Here is a 19,932-nt window from a genome sequence, read left to right as displayed (position 1 = left end):
GACAGCATGGCTCACTGCACTGGCAGTCAGACATAAGAGGGCACATTATAGCATTCAAGATCTCATGTAGGGCAGATTTTTCACTCTGGGAATCTCGTTTCTAACACACCATGGCTCTCTCCTATACTTGTCCCAAACCCATAAGACTGAGCCCTGGCTTAGGTTCTGTACCAATGAAACAAGGGGTCTACACTTGTAACTTTGTGAAACCATTTGAACTATAGCCCATTTCTATCTTTACTGGGGGCCCAGAGGAGGATTATCTGTGTATTTTGGCAAAATCCAATGACCAGCCCTCAGACTAAACAGAAAAAGTGATAGGTAATGGGCTGAGGGTCCTACAGGCATATCTTTTCTTGCCCCACTGCGATCTCAACCCAAGAACTGAGGTTGGGAAAACTCCCGATCTGTTGCTATGACTCATGCCTAGCAACTTCCAAGACACCAGTTCAGAGAAGAAGTGAAAACTGTTTTATAGAACTGAGTGTTACCAGACAGGTGAAAGGTAACAACTAATTTGCACTAGCATGCCAGGGGGTGTAGCTCAGAGGTAGAGCATTTGACTGCAGATCAAGAGGTCCCTGGTTCAAATCCAGGCACCCCCTTTCTTGTCTATATTTTTGGTAGCTGAGGCTACCCACATACTCTTTTGTGGGCCCAACACAAGTCTGAAGAGATCTCCACTGGTTGGAGTGAGTAGGAAACCCCAGTTTGGTAGCCAATGACACCCACATATCGCTTACATAAGTCCCACCCAAAGGCCTAAGTGTCCTCCACCAATTGTGGTTTCTTGGAGCAACCCACAGAACCTCTCTCTCTCTGGACTGCAAAACCTGAGGTCACAGTGATGTGACATTGATGTCTATGGGGATCATATCCTCAACCACACTGTGTTCCCTGAAGGCACATGCTGACGGGAAAGCCTCCCACCTCCTAATGTCCAGTACAGAGCACACATAGCAGCTCTCAAAAACTTTCTCTGAAACCAGGGCTACAGTCCAGGCAAATGTCAAAGGGGTGCACCAGCACAGAGACAATCTGGAAAGACTGGGAAAGATGCTTTAACTTATACTCCTAGCATTCAATGACTGAATACAGGCTAAATTTGTGAGAATCAAGAACAAACAGGAACAAGAATGAAGTTCTGATCCATGCGACAACATGGATGAAATTTTAAGACTTCATATTGACTGAAATAAGCCAGACACAAATGGGAAAATATGGTATGGCCTCAGCAGTGTGACAAATCAGAATAAGCAAATTATACAGTCTGAAACTGAAATAGAGATTATGGGGGGCCAGAGTTGTGGTACAGCATGATAAGTTAAGGCTTTATTGATACAGGATTTTTGTTTGGGTGAGATTGAAAATGTTGGGAAAGGATAGTGGTGATGGTAGCATTATCTTGTCAATAACATTAAGACCACTGAATTATATATTGTAAGGTAACTAGGATAGAAATTTAAAAAAAAACTATCATAGGATTGTATGACACAAACAGTGAACCTTACGTAACCTGTGAACTACACTTAATAGGACAATTGTAGTAATATTGCTTAATCTACTCTCACACAGTGTTCTAGTTTGCAAGCTGACAGAATGCGATACACCAGAAATGGAACAGGTTTATTAAGTTGCCAGTTTCCATGTTCTAAGGCTGTGAAAATGTCTAAATTAAAGCAAGTCCATATTAATGTCCAATTCAAAGGATCCAAGGAAAGATACCTTGGTTCAAGAAGGCCAGTGACATTCAGGGTTTCTCTCTCAAGTGAGAAAGCACGTGGCGAACATGGCAACATCTGATAACTTTCTCTCCAATCTTCTTGTTTCATGAAGCTCCCCTGGGGACATTTTCCTTCTTCATCTCCAAAGGTCTCTGCCTGGATGGGCTCTAAAACTTTTTTCCAAAATGGTTCCCTCTTAAAGGGCTCCAGTAAGCAAACCCACCTTGAATGGGTGGATACATATCTCCATGGAAATCATCTAACCACAATTGGATGGGTCACATCTCCATGGATAATCAAAAAGCTCCCATCCAGCAATATTGAATGAGGATTAAAGGACTTGACTTTTCTGGGCTACAACACAGAGGCAAACCAGCACATAACGGTACCACATTAAGACCTGGTGTTAATACAGGGGAGGGAGTATAAGGAGCTATGTATTTTCTGCATGATCTTCTTTTTAACTTACAACTTCTCTAATCATAACTCTAAACATGATTCATGATCAGAAAGTCCTGGGGAAGTGGTAGGGGAATCCAATTTCCAGGATGTAACCAAAATAAAATATTCAAAATCCCTGTTTTAAACAAAACATCACAAGTCAGACAAAGAAAGAGCAAAGTATGGCCTCTCTGAAGGAATAAAAATGAAGTGACAGAAACCATTCCAGAGGAAGCCCAGACATTGGACTTACCACAGAAAGACTTGCAATCAACCATGTAAATATTGTCAAGGAGCTGAAGGAAAACACGAACAGAAAATCCAGGAAATAATGAATGCTATGTATGAGCAAAATAAGAATATAAACAAAGAAATAGAAATTATGAAAAGGGAAGCAAATAGAATTCCTGGAAATCAACAGTACAAAACCTGAAATAACAAATATTGACCATGGTGCTTCAACAGCAGATTGAAACAGGCAGACAGAAGAATCAGCAAATGTGAACATGGGATGATTGAAGTTATCCAGTGTGAGGAGCAGAAGTGAAAGAGAAGGAAGAAAAGAGAGCAGACTCCGAGGAACCTGTGGAGCTCCAGCAATCACATCCACATGCACATGGTGGGAGTCCTGAAAGTAGCAGACAGAGAAGGAGACAGAAAGAATATTTGAAGAAAAAATGATCCCAAACTTCCCCAATTTAATGAAAGACATGAATAGACCCAAGACTTCAGCAAATTGCAAGCAGGATAAACAAAAGAGATCACTCCAAAGCATGTGAAAGTCAAACTGTGGAAAGACAAAGAGAAAGAGAAACCCTTGGAAGCAGTGAGAGAAGCAACATGTCATGCACAAGGGACCCTCAGTAAGATTAGCACCTGACTTCTCTGGAGAAATTATTGAGGAGGGTGGGTTGACATATTTCAACTGCTAATAGGAACAGAAACTGTTAACCTAAGTTCTGTGAAGAATGAAATAGAAAATCAGGTTAAAACAAAAGCTAGGTGAGATCACTACCTGCCCTATAAGAATGCTCTAAGGAGGCCTTCAGACGGAAAGGAAAGGACACCAAGGACACCAGACACTAACACTGGCCATATGTAGAAATAAAGAACAAGGTTAAATGAAACTATATAGAGAAACATAAAAGTCAGTATCATTGTGCTGTTTGTTTGTAGCTCCTCTCCTTAACTATTTGATCTAAATGGCTAACACATGAAAAAAATTATTAATCTCTGTTAATGTGTCCATGCAGCATAAAGATGTAATCTAGATAATAAACACACAAAAGCGATGGAACAGAGACATAGTAGTTGTATCGTATAGGAAGGAAGTCGGCATTATTCAAATTAGGTTGAATATAAGTCTAAGAAGTAAATATAATCCCCAAGGTAGCCACTAAGAAAAAAAAATACAGAAAGGGAGATAAGAAGGGATTTAAAATGGTACAGAACCAGGGAAATTAATGAAATACAAAGGAAAAGGAAAAAGGGAGGAATTCAGGGTCAAAATTATATAAGACATAGAAGAAAACGGATTACCAAATTGCAGAGGTCCTTCCTTCTCAGTAATTCCTTTAAATGTAATTGGTCTGTCATTCTCTTTTCTCATACTGTCTGCCTGGCGTCAGTGCGAAGGCAATGCTGGGTCCGCAGGATCAGTTCGGAAGTATGCCCCCTTATTCAATTTTTCTAAGGGATATGTAATAATTGCTATTAATTGTTCTTTATGTTTGGTAGAATTCACCAGGGAAGTCATCAAATACTGAGCTTCTCTTTCATAGGAGGGTTTGATACTGATTCAATGTCTTCATTTGTTATAGGTATATTATAGGCTGTATTATGTATCCCAACAAACATATGTCCTTAATCTCAATCTGCATCCCTCTGGGTGTGAACCCCTTGTACACAGGACCTTTTGAAGATGTCACTTATGGTTGTGGTGAGCCCAGCTGAATGAGGGTGGATATTAAACTAGTTTACTGGAGGCTTAATAATATGAACCAGGAATGATTGCACATTGTTATGGGAGAAGGACTGCAAGCCAAGGGACCTCCAGGATTGTCAGTAGCCAGCAGCAGAGTGCTACCATCTTTGCAGGAGAAAGCAGATTTTACTGATACCTTGATTTTGTAATTCTTTTGGCCTCAAAACTGTGATTCAGTAATTTCCCATTGTTTAAGACAAAACAAGTTTATGGTATTTGTGACCACAGCACAAGCAAAATGAGACAGCTGTATTCAATCTTTCTATTTCTTTCTGTGTCAGTTTGGTGGTTTGGGTGTTTCTGGGAATTTGTCAAATTTGCCTAGGTCATACAATGTGTTGCCATATAGCTGTTTGTGTTATTGTCTCATAATTATTCATATGAAGTGTTGCCATACAATTGTTTGTGTTATACTCTTATAACTGGTTTGTTTTGTGCACAGAAGGTAATAATATCTCCTCTTTCATGTCTGATTTCTGAAGAAACTCTGCTTTCCCCTTTGAATGATCTCAGCTCCCTTGCCAAAGATCCACTGACTCTAGATGGGAGGGCTTATTTCTAGGCTCTTAATCCTATTCTGATGGTTTCTATGACTACCCTCATGCCAATTAAGAAACCAATCCCACATGAAGAACAGAAAGAATAAAGTGCTGAGGAATAAATTTAACCAAGGAAGAGAAGACATGTCCACTGACGACTAAATGTTGCCAAAAAGGATTAAAAGTCCTCAATAAATACAGATATACAGTGTGCACAGATCAGAAAACTTAAAGTTGGTAAGCTGTCCCAACTATACCAAATAGTCCAAAGATTCAATGCAACCCCTAATCAGAGTCCTAAGAGTATGTTTTGCAGGAATAGAAATTCCCATCCTAAAATTTGATGAATTTCAAGGAATCCAGAGCAGCCAAGACAATTTTGAAAAGGAACAAAAAAGTTAGAGGAATCACACTTCCATCGACAAAATCTACTACAAAGCTACAGAAATGAAAACAGGTGGTGGTCAGAAAACTGGATATCCACATAGATGTTATTACAGAATCAAGGAAATAAGAAGTACTTATGAGGATGCAGAGAAGTAGGTACCCATGCACATTTTTGGTGGGATTCTAAGCTTTTCTGTGTGTCAATGAGTTGGGTGAATCCTCAGAAAGTGGAACTCAGAATGACTGTATGAATCACCAATTCTACTTCTAGGTTTCTATGCTCCTAAAGAATTGAAAGCAAGGAATCAACCAGATACTTGGACACCAAAGTTCATGGCACCATTATTCATGAACACCAAAACATGGAAACAACAACTAGTCCATCAAGACAGAATGAATTAACAAAACATGCTTTATACCTATAATGGACTATTGTGTACTCACAACAAGGAATGGAGTGCTGACACTCACTAGAATATAGATGAACCATGAAGACATCATGTTGCGTGAAATCAGTCAGACAAAAAAAGGACAAATATTGTACAAATTCCTTTATGTGAAATACTTAGAATCTCTATGTCCATAGAACAAAGTTAAATGACAGGTTACTGAGGGTGGGAAGGAGAGATGGGAAAATAGTTCTCAAAGTAAGCAGTTCCTATTTTTTTGTGATCACATAACTGGTAATGGATGCTGTTGAGGGTAATGCAACAGTGTGAATATAATAAATATCACTGATGGGAATATTTTAGTTGTATTTAGGTTATTAGAACAGAAGATCAAAAAAAGGAAAAAAGAAAAGGGATCCTCTGGTTCAAATCCAGAGATCCCTCTTATTACTCATTTTATATTGCTTCAATGCTGCTTCCCAGGACTACTATATCCTGATCGATGTCATGTATCGGGAAGTTCATTGACTCCTCCAACCTCCATCATCATGGCTTAATGGACAGAACCACAGACTGGTGACACATGTTGAGATGTGCATAGTGCCTCAAAAGCAGTTGTGCAGCATTTCTTCATATTGCTGTCTGGTCCTTTATAACACGAGGAAAACAGACAAGTACGCCCTAAAGACCCTTCAAATTATGTGTCAATGCTTCTCCATGCTGCTTCCATCACCACAGACTGATGGCAAGTAAAGATACAGACATGAGAGCAGGGAATAGGGTTGGGGAACCTCTGGGGGTGCGTTCATAGAAGAATAGGTTGCTGGTCTTACCTGCTTTGTAGAAATGAGAAATCTCCAGTGTGCTGAAGGAATCATGGGTAAGAGTTTACATAAAGCTGAAATGGTGCTTACATAGTTAAATTTATTAGTAAGGGGGTATAATTCAGAGATAGAGCATCTGACTATATATAAAAAAAAAATCCATGATTCAAATCCAGGTGCCCCCTACCACATTGGTACTCATAGAAGGTGTTGCTTGCATCCTCAGACTTCTGCTGGCTGGCTCTCCCAGGACAAACCAAATGGCTTATATATAAAAGGCTTTCCAGGAACAGACAGTGTTTGGTATTTGGTATTTACAAATTATTGCCCTTAGCTCCCCTCTTTCCACCAAGACAGCATGGCTCACCGTGCTGGCACTCAGACATAGGGAGACACATTCTAGCATTCAAGGTCTCATGGAGGGTAGATTCTCACTCTGGGTATCTGGTTTCTCACACGCCACAGCTCTCTCCTATACTTGTCCCAAACTCGTAGGCCCAAACCCTGGCTTAAATAGTGTACCAAGAGGAACAAGGAGTTTGCACTTGGAAATCTGTGAAACCATTTGAGCTACATCTCACCTCTGTCTTCTCTGGGGATCCAGGGAAGGATTATCTGTATATTGTGGGAGATCCAATGGCCAGCCCTTGGACTAAACTGAAAAGGTGATAGGTAATGGGCCAAGGGTCCTACAGTCATCTCACTTCTTGCCCCACTGCAACCTCCAACTAGGGACTAAGGTTGGGAAAACTCCAAATCTGTGGTTAAGGTGTCTAATTATGAGTCATGCCCAGCAGCTTCCAAGAAGCCAGTCCACAGAGGAAGCAATAACTGCATTTTACTGAGCTGAGTGTTACCAGACATATGAAAGGTAGCAATTAAGTTATACTAGTATGGCAGGGGGTGTAGCTCAGGGGTAGAGCATTTGACTGCAGATCAAGAGGTCCCTGGTTCAAATCCAGGTGCCCCCTTATTTGTCTACACTTTTGATATCTGCCATATATTCTTTCATGGGCTCTATTCAAAGCTGAGAGATCTCCAAGTTGGACTGGGTAGGAACCCCCAGTTTGGTAGCTGAGGATATCCACTGTTCTAGTTTTCTAGCTGCCAAAATGCAATACACCAGAGACAGAATGGCTTTTAAAAGGGGGAATTTAATGAGCTGCTAGTTTATAGTTCTAAAGCCAATAAAATGTCCCAATTAAAACAAGTCTATAGAAATGTCCAATCAAAGGCATCCAGGGAAAGATACTAGGGAAAGAAGGCTGATGAAGTTCGGGGTCTCCCTCTCAAGTGAGAAGGCGTAATGGAGAGCACAGTCAGGGAGGGTTTCTCTCTTGGCTGGAAGGGCACATGGTGAACACACTGTCATCTGCTAGCTTTCTCTCCTGGCTTCCTTTCATGAAGCTCCCCAGGAGGCATTTTCCTTCTTCATTTCCAAAGGTTGCTGGCTGGTGGACTCTCTGCTTCTCGTGGCTATGTCATTCTGCTCTCTCAGAATCTCTAGCTTTCTCCAAAATGTTTCCTCTTTTATAGAATTCCAGTCAACTAATCAAGACTCACCCGAATGGGTGGAGACATGTCTCCACCTAATCCAGCTTAACAACCACTCTTGATTAAATCACATCTCCAGGGAGATGATCTAATTACAGTTTCAAACATACCATACTGAATAAGGGTTAGAAGAAACGGCTGCCTTGACAAAATGGGATTAGGATTGAAACATGGTTTTTCTAGGGTACATACATCATTTCAAACCAGCACACCCACATACTGCTTCATCAGCCCCACACAAAGGATTCAGTGTTCTCCATCACTTGTGGTTTCTTGGAGCAACCCCACAAAACCTCTGTCTCTCAGAACTGCATAACATGGAGTCACAGTGATGTGACATTGAAGTCTATGGGGATCATATCCTCAACCACACTGTGTTCCCTGAAGGCAAATGCTGATGGGAAATCTTCCCACCTCACAGTGTCCAGTACACAGCACACATAGCAGCTCTCAAAAACTTTCTGTGAGAGCAGGGATACAGCCCAGCCAAATGTCAAAGCAGTGCCCCAGTGCAGAGACAATCTGGAAAGACTGGGAAAGATGATTTCATTTATACTCTTAGCACTCAATGACTGAATACTGGCTAAGTTTTCGAGAATCAAGAACAAACAGGGAAAGGAACGAAGTTCTGATCCATGCGACAACATGGATGAGCTCTGAAGATGCCACATTGAATGAAATGAGCCAGACACAGACAAGAAAATGTGGTACAGTCTCAGCGATGTGAAAAATCAGAATAAGCAAATCATAGAGTCTGAAACTGGAATAGAGATAATTCGGGGCCAGGGTAGGGGAGAGGGGTGAGCTAAAGCTTCATTGGTTTAGATTTCTGTTTAGGTGAAATTGAAAAGGTTTGAGAAAGGATAGTAGTGATGGTAGAACAACATTGTCAATAACATTAACACCACTGAATTATATGCTGTAAAGTAACTAGGACAGAAATTTTAAAAGAACTACCATATGATGGTATGACGCAAAAAGTAAACCCTGCATAACCTGGAACTACACTTAACAGGAAATTATAATAATATGGTTTAATTCATTCACAAACAGGTACCACACTAAGCCCTGGTATTAAAAAAAGGGAATGAGTATAAGGATTTATATATTTTTCGCATGATCTTCCTCTACACCTACAACTTCCCTAATCATAATTCTAAGCATGATTCATGATCAAAAAGTCCTGGGAAGGGGTGGGCAATGGTGGTGCAGTGGTAGAGTTCTCACCTTCCAAGCCGGAGACCCAAGTTTGATTTTCAGTGCCTACCCATGCCAAAAAAAAAAGTCCTGAGAAGGGGTGGGGGTATCCGATTTCCAGCTGTAACCGGAGCATATTTGAATGCCCCATTTTCAACAAAACATCACAAGTCAGACAAAGAAAGAGCAAAGTATGGTCTCTTTGAAGGAATAAAAGTAAAATGACAGAAACCGTCCCTGAGCAAGCCCAGACATTGGACCCACCACAGGAAGGCTAACAATCATCCTTGTAAATATGGTCAAGGAGCTGAAGTTAAACATGAACAGAAAACCCAGGAAATAACAAATGCTGTGTATGAACAAAACAAGAATATAAACAAAGATATAAAAATTATAAAAAGAGAAGCAAATAGAATTCTTGCAACTCAACAGTGCAAAACGGAATTAACAAATATTCACCATGGTGCTTCAATAGCAGATTTAAACAGGCAGACAGAAGAATCAGCAAACCTGAACATGGAACAATTGAAATTATCCAGTGTGAGGAGCAGAAGCGAAAGAGAAGGAAGAAAAGAGAGGAGACCCTGAGGAACCTGTGGAGCTCCAGCAAGCACACCCACACACACACATTGTGGGAGTCCTGGAAGTAGCAGACTGAGGAAGGGGACAGAAAGAATATTTGAAGGAAAAATGGCCCCCAAATTCCCAAATTCAATGAAAGACATGAATACACCCAAGACTTCAGCAAACTGCAAGCAAGTAAACAAAAAAAGAAAACATCGAGGTTTTTGTAAGTCAAATTTTCGAATGACAAAGAGAAAGAGAGAGTCTTGGAGGTAGTGAGAGAGAAGCAACATGTCACACACAAGGGACCCCCAGTAAGATTAACACCTGATTTTTCTGGAGAAATTATTAAGGAATGTGGGTTGACATATTTCAACTGCTGATAGGAACAGAAACAGTCAGCCTAAGTTCTGTGAAGAATGAAGTAGAAAATCAGTTTCAAAACAAAAGTTTAGGTTTTCCAGGATAAGCTGGCTCCATTCACACCGCTCCAGGCTGTCTGACGATCAGAAGGACTCTACATGGTGAATGGCCCCCCCACATTTTACACAAAGCACAGTATTTCCAAGAGCAATGAAAATGGTCTAAAATTGACAGTGTTGCTGATTGTACAACCAAGTGAGGAGACTGGAGTCTGGGAAAAATTGCAAAGTCTATACTTTCAGTAATGATGGGACCTTGTTTGCTTGGGCAATGGAGAAAAAGTAAATATTATCAGTGTCACTAACAAGTGGTCACTGCACTCCTTCGACCTCCCAAAGATAGTTAGTCTTGAGTTCTCACCAAAAAATACTGTCCTGGCAGCATGGCAGCCTTATGCTAACTCTAAAGATGGCACAGCTGGAATACCCAACCTACAACCTTATGATATGAAAACTGGAACATGTTTGAAATCTTTCATCCAGAAAAAATGCAAAATTCATGTCATCCTGGTCAGAAGATGAAACTGTTTGTGCCCGAAATGAAGTTCACTTCTTTGAAAACAACAATTTTAGTACAATTGCATTTGCAAAAAATTAATGATGTTGTGTTATCACCCCAACTATACAAGGTGGCTGTTAATGTTCCAGGAAGCAAGGGTGTACCTTCATTTGTTAGATTATATCTGTATTAGTTAGGGTTCTCTAGAGAAACAGAATCAACAGGGAACACTTGCAAATATAAAATTTATGAAAGTGTCTCACGTGACCGTAGGAACGCAGAGTCCAAAATCCACAGGGCAGGCTGCGAAGCCGATGACTCCAATGGATGGCCTGGATGAACTCCACAGGAGAGGCTCACCAGCCAGAGCAGGAATGCAACCTGTCTCCTCTGAGTCCTCCTTAAAAGGTTTCCCATGATTGGATTTAGCATCACTAATTGCAGAAGACACTCCCCTTTGGCTGATTACAAATGGAATCAGCTGTGGATGTAGCTGACATGATCATGACCTAATCCTATGAAATGTCCTCATTGCAAAGACAGGCCAGCGCTTGCCCAATCAGATGAACAGGTACCACAACTTGGCCAAGTTGACACCTGTCCCTAACCATGACAATATCTATACCCCAACTTGGGTGGACCTCGTGTAGCTTTAACCAACAAAAGTTTCTTTAAGGCTGATAAGGTTACAATGCTTTGGAATAAAAAATCTACCACAGTGTTGGTAATAGCTAGTGCAGATGTAGACAAGGTAGGCGCTTCCTACTATGGGGAACAAATGTTGCATTACATTGCATCAAATGGAGAAAGTGCTGTGGTGCAATTACCAAAAAAGTGGTCCTATTTATGATGCAGTTTGGAACTTAGTTCTACTGAGTTATGTGCTATTTATGATTTTATGCCTGCCAAAGCGACAGTTTTCAACTTGAAATGTGATCCTGTGTTTGATTTTCAAACTGGTCCTCATAATGCAGCCTTCTATAATCCTTCTATAATCTATTAGTACTAGCTGGATTTGGAAATCTAGGGGACAAATGGAAGTTGAGATGTTAAAAACTACAAACTTATTTCCAAACCAGTGGACCCTGATTCTACATATTGTGCTTGGTGCCAATATGGTGAGCATATTTTGACTGCCACATGTGCTCCTAAGTGATGTGTTAATAATGGGTACAAGATTTGGTATTGTACTGGCTCTATCTTGCGCAAATATGATGTGCCACCAAATGCAGAAATTTGGCAAGTTTCTTGGCAGCCATTTTTGGATGGAATATTTCCAGCAAAAACAATAACTTACCAAGAAGTTCCAAGTGAAGTATCCAGTGAGGAGCCTAAAGTTACAACAGCTTATAGACCCCCAGCACTAAGAAATACAATAATCACCAATTCCAAACTGCATGAGGATGAACCACCTCAGAATATGAAGCCACAACCAGGAAATGATAAGCCATTATAAAAAACAGCCCTTAAAAATCAAAGGAAGCATGAAGCCAAGAAAGCTGCAAAGCAGGAGGCTAAAAGTGACAAGAGTACAGATTTGGCACCTGCTCCTGCCCCACAGAGCATACTCTGAAATACTGTTTCTCATTTATCTTCTGGAGACCCTGAGATAGACAAAAAAAAAAAAAAAAAATCAAGAACCCAAAGAAGAAACTGAGAGCAATCGAACAATTGAAAGAACAAGCAGCAACTGGAAAACAGTTAAAATAAAATCAGCTGGAGAAAATTCAGAAAGAGAAAGCCCTTCTGCAGGAGTCAGAAGAACTGGAATTGAGTATTTAGAGATTCACAGAAAGTAAGTTGGTTACCAAAAATCAGTGCAAACACATCTTATGTTAAACCCATTAGTGTACATGTACATGCATTAATGTTCACCTATAATTTTAACCATTTGTCCAAGACTCTGCATTTGTATGAAAGTATGCAATAATGTGTTAAATTGAGTTCTCTCTGCTAATACATCATTTAGAAAAAAGACTCATGAATTTTTAAGCTAAGCTTGACATATTGAAAGATAAATGTCATTCTTTCTTAGTAAGTAACAGTATTTACCATATAAATGAATAAATACATTTTAAATTTAAAAAAAAAGGGTTGGTGATATCACTACCAGTAGACCTGCCCTAGAACAATGCTCTAGGGAGGGCTTCAGGCTCAAAGGAAAGGACACTGGACACTAACACAAGGCAAATGTAGAAATAAAGAACAATGTTAAACGTAACTATGTAGAGAAATTTAAAAGCCAGTATCATCATGCTGTTCATTTGTAGATTCTCTCTTTAACTATACAATCTACAAAGCTGTTCTAGTTTGCTAGCTGCCAGAATGCAATATACCAGAAATGGAATGGCTTTTAAAAAGGGGAATATAATAAGTTGCTAGTTTATAGTTCTAAGGCCAAGAAAATGTCCCAGTTAAAACAAGTCTATAGAAACATTCAGTCTAAGGCATCGAAGAAAAGGTACCTTGATTCAAGAAGGCCAATGAAGTTCAGGGTTTCTCTCCCAAGTGGAAGGGCACATGGCAAATACAGTCAGAGTTTCTCTTTCATCTGGAAAGGCACATGGTGAACATGGCACCATCTGCTAGCTTTCTCTCCTGGCTTCTGATTTCATGAAGCTCCCCAGGAGGTATTTTCCTTCTTCATCTCCAAAGCACTGGCTAGTGGATTCTCTGTTTCGTGGTGCTGCAGCATCCTCTGTTCTCTCTGAATCTCCTTCATTCTCCAAAATGTTCCCTCTTTTATAGGACTCCAGAAACTAATCAAGACCCACCCAAATGGGTGGAGACACATTTACCCCAATTCAGCTTAACAACCACTCTTAATTGGGTTACATCTCCAGGGAGATGATCTAGTTACAGATTCAAACATACAGTATTGAATAGGGATTATTCTGCCTTTACAAAATGGGATTTAGATTAAAACATGGCTTTTCTAGGGGACATACATCCTTTCAAACCAGCATAAAGGCTAACACATAAAATGAAAATTATGAATCTGTCTTAATGTGCCAATGGATTATAAAGACCTAATTTTTGAAATTAACAATGTAGAAGTTCAGTGTAGTAGTTAGATTGTGTTAACTTGCCCCAATGATGGTACCCAGTTTTTCTGTTGCTATGGGGTTAAATCATCAGCATGTGAAATTCATCTATTGCTGATTACATCCGTGGTCGGCTAAGGGATATGCCTTCTACAATGTGTGATGTTTAATTTAATTATTTATGGCTTAAAAGCAGAGCTCAACACAGTTCCCAGTAATTCAACACAGCCCGGCACATCACAGTTCAGAGCTCAGAGCTGGTTCAGACCCAGACGTTTGGAGATGCAGAAAGGAATCACCCTAGGGAAAGCCCTTTGAACCCAGAGGTTGGGAGAGAAGCCCAGCAGACACTGCCATGTAACTTCCCATGTGACAAAGGAACTCAGATGAAAACTACCCTGGCTTTCCTCCAACAACCTGTAAATTTGTAACTAAATAAATCACCAGTATAAAAGCCAGTCCATTTCTGGTGTACTACATTCTGGCACTGATAGCAAACTTAAGGACAGGGGGATTGAGATGTGCAGAGACAGAGAAGTTGTATGCTATTGAAAATAAGTTGTTATTATTCAAACTAGGTTGATATAAGTCCAAGAAGTTTATGTAATACCCAAGGTAGCCACTAAGAAAAGAACAAAAAACATACAGAAAAGGAGAGTGAAGGGATTTAAAATGGTGTGGTACTAGGTAAATAAATGAAACACAAACAAAGGGAGAATTGAGGGTCAAAAATCATACAAGACATGGAGTCTGGGCCAAGATGATGGCTTAGCAATGTGTGCATTTTAGTCCATCCTCCAGAACAACTACTAAATAACCAGAAACAGTACAGAACAGCTCCTGGGGTCACGTCAGTGACCGGACACACAGCGTACCCCAGTCTGGACCACCTGGACCAGCTGCGAGCCCCCCCCCCCCCCAGAACTATGAGTTCCCTAAGCCACAGTGGCCGGCACCCCTCTCCCACAGGTTGCTTCCCAGAGGGGAAAGGAAAGAGACTTTACCAGCAGCAGGGGCTGAGCCCAACCAAATGCCAATTGTGGAATTAATTAACAAATTCTGACTACTAAAAACAGACCCCCAGCTCAGGTGAACCTGGTCAAAGCGGAGGTCACTCATTTTTGTCCCGGTGCCAAGGGGGCAGCTCAGACAGAAAAAGAGAAAAAACAAAAAAGAAACAGAGGTTTTTGCGACTGTTTCTACAAAGGCTTGGCTGCCTTTGGATACAGCGGCAGGGCTTCTCAGGCTGCAACTGCCCCAGGCATAGGCAGAAACAAGCTCGTTTGAGGGCTTGTCTGGAGCCTGTGCCTTCCCCAGGGGAGGGGTGAAGCCCAGCTCAGGTGGAATCCCTCCCTCAAGGAATTCAGACACCAGGGCTTGGTGTCTAATCTGAAGCTATTAAAACCAGCCTACAACCTCTCCTCTGTCTCCACCATGCCCCCAACAGGGAGAGTCTGTCAAAGTTAAAGGTACCACATCATCTTATGCTGGTGGGACCTGCAGGCAGACAAGCACCGCATACTGGGCAGGATAAGAAAAACAGATCCCAGGGACTTCACAGGAAAGTCTTTCAACCTGCTGAGTCTCACCCTCAGGGAAAACCGATGCAGGTGACTCTTTCCTCCTGATAGGAGGCCAGTTTGGTCTGGGAAAATCTGGCTGGGGTCTATAATACCCAAGTAGACCCTCCTAAGGGTGGGGGTGGGGGGAAAGGCACCCTACAGCAGGGCAAGAAACAAGAAAACAAGAACTGAAAAATTCTCCTCTGTTAAACAAAACCTAAGCTAGAGGTCCAGAAAAGGCTGAACTGAATGTCAAAGAACAGATAGACAACAAATTCATACAGCAGGCATACAGCAGGAAACCCTAGGTAAAAGAAGTGAAAGCAATCTCCAGAATAAACTAATTAAGGTAATTAAATGCCTAGACACCAGCAAAAAATAAAAAATCACACCAGGAAAATTGAAGATATGGCCCAGTCAAAGGAACAAACCAACAATTCAAATGAGATACAGGAGCTGAAACAAGTAATTCAGAATATACAAACAGACATGGAAAACCTCATCAAAAACCAAATCAATGAATTGAGAGAGGGTATAAAGAATGCATGAATGAACAAAAAGAACAAATTGAAAGTCTGAAAAAACAAATCACAGAACTTATGGGAATGAAAGGCACAGTAGGAGAGATGGGAACAAACAATGGGAAAAAAAACAATGGGAACCTACAATGGTAGATTTCAAGAGGCAGAAAATAGGATTAGTGAACTGGAGGACAGAGCATCTGAAATCTGACAAGAAAAAGAAAATATAGGGGAAAAATGGAAAAATATGAGCAAGGACTCAGGGAATTGAATGACAATATGAAGCACACGAACATACACATTGTGGGTGTCCCAGAGGGGGAAGAGAAGGGAAAAGGAGGAGAAAAACTAATGGAGGAAATTATCACTGAAAATTTCCCAACTCTTATGAAAGACTTAAAATTACAGATCCAAGAAGTGCAGCATACCCCAAAGAGAATAGGTCCAAATAGACATACTCCAAGACATTTACTAATCAGAATGTCAGAGGTCAAAGAGAAAAAGAGAATCTTGAAAACAGCAAGAGAAAAGCAATTCATCACATACAAGGGAAGCCCAATAAGACTATGCCTAGATTTCTCAGCTGAAACCATGGAGGCAAGAAATGGACAGTGGAATGGTATATTTAAATTATTAAAAGAGAAAAACTGCCAACCAAGAATTCTATATCCAACAAAATTGTCCTTCAAAAATGTGGGAGAAATTAAAATATTTTCAGACAAAAAAATCACTGAGAGAATTTGTGACCAAGAGACCAGCTCTGCAAGAAATACTAAAGGGAGCACTAGAGAGATATGAAGACAGAAGAGGGAGGTGTGAAGAAGAGTGTAGAAAGGAAGACTATGAGTAAAGGTAAAAAAAAAGGAAAATTAGATATGACATATAAAATCCAAAAAGCAAAATGGTAGAAGAAAGTACTACCCATATAGTAATGACACTAAATGTTAATGGATTAAACTCCCCAATCAAAAGACACAGTCTGGCAGAATGGATTAAAAAACAGGACCCATCTGTATGCTATCTCTACTCAAAGGACATGAGGGCAAGGATACAAACGGACATTTGCCCACCAATGTTTATAGCAGCATTATTTACAATTACCAAGAGATGGAAACAGCCAAAATGTCCATCAACAGATGGGTGGCTAAACAAACTGTGGTATATACATGTGATGGAATATTATGCAGCTGTAAGACAGAATAAAGTTATGAAGTATGTAACAGCATGTATGGACCTTAAGGACATTATGCTGAGTGATATTAGCCAAAAACAAAAGGACAAATACTGCATGGTCTCACTGATATGAACTGACATTAGTAAACTTGGAATATTTAATTGGTAACAGAGACCATCAGGAGATAGACATAGGGTAAGATATTGGGTAACTGGAGGTGAAGGGATACAGATTGTGCAACAGGACTGAATATAAAAACTCAGAAATGGACAGCACAATACTACCTAACTGTAATACAATTATGTTAAAACACTGAATGAAGCTGTATGTAAGAATGATAGAGGGAGGAGGGTTGGGGGCATAAATGAAATCAGAAAGATAGACAATAAAGAATGAGATGGTATAATCTAGAAATGCCTAGAGTGTATAATGGTAGTGACTAAATGTACAAATTTAAAAAATGTTTTTGCATGAGGAAGAACAAAGGAATGTCATTACAGCAGGGTGCTGAAAATAGATGGTAACCAATATTTTAAAATTTCAACTTATGTGTGAGACTAAAGTAAAAAATGTTTATTTGGTACAGATTTATATTTTGACTAGTGCATTTCCTATTATAACTTATGTAGATAGCTTGGTTGAACACCATAAGTACATAGAACCTTGGGTAGGACATGAGATTTTGTTGGTTTGTCCAGAGTGATGCCCCAATGAATCCCAGAGTGATTTGATCAGTGAGTGGAAAAGTATTTGCAAAGGCCCCTTCGGGGAATTGTGAGAACAGGGGAAAATTCAACCTCCCCAAGTTGAATTCTTTTTTTTTTTTTATTAATTAAAAAAAGAATTAACAAAACAATTAGAAATCATTCCAATCTACATGTACAATCAGTAATTCTTAATAACATCACATAGTTGCATATTCATCATTTCTTAGTACATTTGCATCGATTTAGAAAAAGAAATAAAAAGACAACAGAATAAGAATTAAAACAATAATAGAAAGAAAAAAAAACAAAAAAAACAAAAACAAAAAACCTATACCTCACATGCAGCTTCATTCAGTGTTTTAACATAATTGCATTACAATTGGGTAGTATTGTGCTGTCCATTTCTGAGTTTTTATATCCAGTCCCGTTGTACAGTCTGTATCCCTTCATCTCCAATTATCCCTTCTCTTTTTTTTTTTTTTTTTTAATTAACGGAAAAAAAGAAATTAACCCAACATTTAGAGATCATACCATTCTACACATGCAATCATTAATTCTTAACATCATCACATAGATGCATGATCATCATTTCTTAGTACATTTGCATTGGTTTAGAAGAACTAGCAACATAACCGAAAAAGATATAGAATGTTAATATAGGGAAAAAAATAAAAGTAATAATAGTAAAATCAAAACAAAACAAAACAAAACAAAAACCTATAGCTCAGATGCAGCTTCATTCAGTGTTTTAACATGATTACTTTACAATTAGGTATTATTGTGCTGTCCATTTTTGAGTTTTTGTATCTAGTCCTGTTGCACAGTCTGTATCCCTTCAGCTTCAATTACCCATTGTCTTACCCTGTTTCTAACTCCTGCTGAACTCTGTTACCAATGACATATTTCAAGTTTATTCTCGAATGTCCGTTCACATCAGTGGGACCATACAATATTTGTCCTTTAGTTTTTGGCTGGATTCACTCAGCATAATATTCTCTAGGTCCATCCATGTTATTACATGGTTCATAAGTTTATCTTGTCTTAAAGCTGCATAATATTCCATCGTATGTATATACCACAGTTTGTTTAGCCACTCTTCTGTTGATGGAGATTTTGGCTGTTTCCATCTCTTTGCAATTGTAAATAATGCTGCTATAAACATTGGTGTGCAAATGTCCGTTTGTGTCTTTGCCCTTAAGTCCTTTGAGTAGATACCTAGCAATGGTATTGCTGGGTCGTATGGCAATTCTATATTCAGCTTTTTGAGGAACCGCCAAACTGCCTTCCACAGTGGTTGCACCCTTTGACATTCCCACCAACAGTGGATAAGTGTGCCTCTTTCTCCGCATCCTCTCCAGCACTTGTCATTTTCTGTTTTGTTGATAATGGCCATTCTGGTGGGTGTGAGATGATATCTCATTGTGGTTTTGATTTGCATTTCTCTAATGGCCAGGGACATTGAGCATCTCTTCATGTGCCTCTTGGCCATCCATATTTCCTCTTCTGAGAGGTGTCTGTTCAAGTCTTTTTCCCATTTTGTAATTGGGTTGGCTGTCTTTTTGTTGTTGAGATGAACAATCTCTTTATAAATTCTGGATACTAGACCTTTATCTGATATATCATAAAAATATGGAACGCTTCACGAATTTGTGTGTCATCCTTGCGCAGGGGCCATGCTAATCTCTGTATCGTTCCAATTTTAGTATATGTGCCGCCGAAGCAAGCATCCAAGTTGAATTCTTGATATTCTCACAAGCAGTATGGACAACCAAAGTTATAGACTGAGCCCCCAGTCTTGGAGTTTGTTCATATGAAACTTAACCCCACAAAGGATAGGTCAAGCCTACTTAAAATTAGGCCTAAGAGTCATCCCCGAGAGAACCTCTTTTGTTGCTCAGATGTGGCCTCTCTCTCCAGTCAATACAACAAACAAACTCACCACCATCCCCCTGTCTACGTGGAGCATGATGCCCAGGGGTGTGGACCTTCCTGGCAACGTGGGACAGAAATCCTAGAATGAGCTGAGACTCAGCATCAAGGATTGAGAAAAACCCTAGAATGAGCTGAAATTGAGCATCAAGGGATTGAGAAAACCTTCTCGACCAAAAGGGGGAAGAGTGAAATGAGACAAAGTGTCAATGGCTGAGAGATTCCAAACAGAGTCGAGAGGTTATCTTGGAGGTTATTCTTATGCATTAAGTAGATATCACCTTGTTATTCAAGATGTAATGAAGAGGCTGGAGGGAACTGCCTGAAAATGTAGAGCTGCGTTCCAGTAGCCATGTTTCTTGAAGATGATTGTATAATGATATAGCTTTCACAATGTGATGTGTGATTGTGAAAACCTTGTGTCTGGTGCTCCTTTTATCTACATTGTCAACAGATGAGTAGAACATATGG

The 19,932-nt window shown here is 39.9% G+C and overlaps 1 protein-coding gene, 3 non-coding genes and 1 pseudogene across 5 annotated transcripts in view; 4 read left to right on the top strand and 1 right to left on the bottom strand.

The window, feature by feature from the left end:
- The window catches only part of ZNF746 (zinc finger protein 746), a 60,520-nt gene that overhangs the window by 1,775 nt on the left and 38,813 nt on the right, over positions 1-19,932 (top strand). The window lies entirely within an intron of this gene.
- TRNAC-GCA (transfer RNA cysteine (anticodon GCA)) lies at positions 534-605 on the top strand. The gene has a single exon. It is a non-coding gene; the product is annotated as a tRNA-Cys (tRNA).
- On the top strand, positions 7,188-7,259 carry TRNAC-GCA (transfer RNA cysteine (anticodon GCA)). Its single transcript has one exon. It is a non-coding gene; the product is annotated as a tRNA-Cys (tRNA).
- LOC143687728 (eukaryotic translation initiation factor 2A-like) lies at positions 10,665-12,306 on the top strand (annotated as a pseudogene).
- Positions 19,156-19,259, bottom strand: LOC143652780 (U6 spliceosomal RNA). The gene has a single exon (XR_013160846.1). It is a non-coding gene; the product is annotated as a U6 spliceosomal RNA (small nuclear RNA).

This window comes from Tamandua tetradactyla, chromosome 1 (assembly GCF_023851605.1).
Source record: "Tamandua tetradactyla isolate mTamTet1 chromosome 1, mTamTet1.pri, whole genome shotgun sequence".
NCBI lineage: Eukaryota > Metazoa > Chordata > Mammalia > Pilosa > Myrmecophagidae > Tamandua > Tamandua tetradactyla.
Note: the sequence above shows the minus strand (reverse complement) of the source record. Positions and strands in the feature narration are given on the sequence as shown.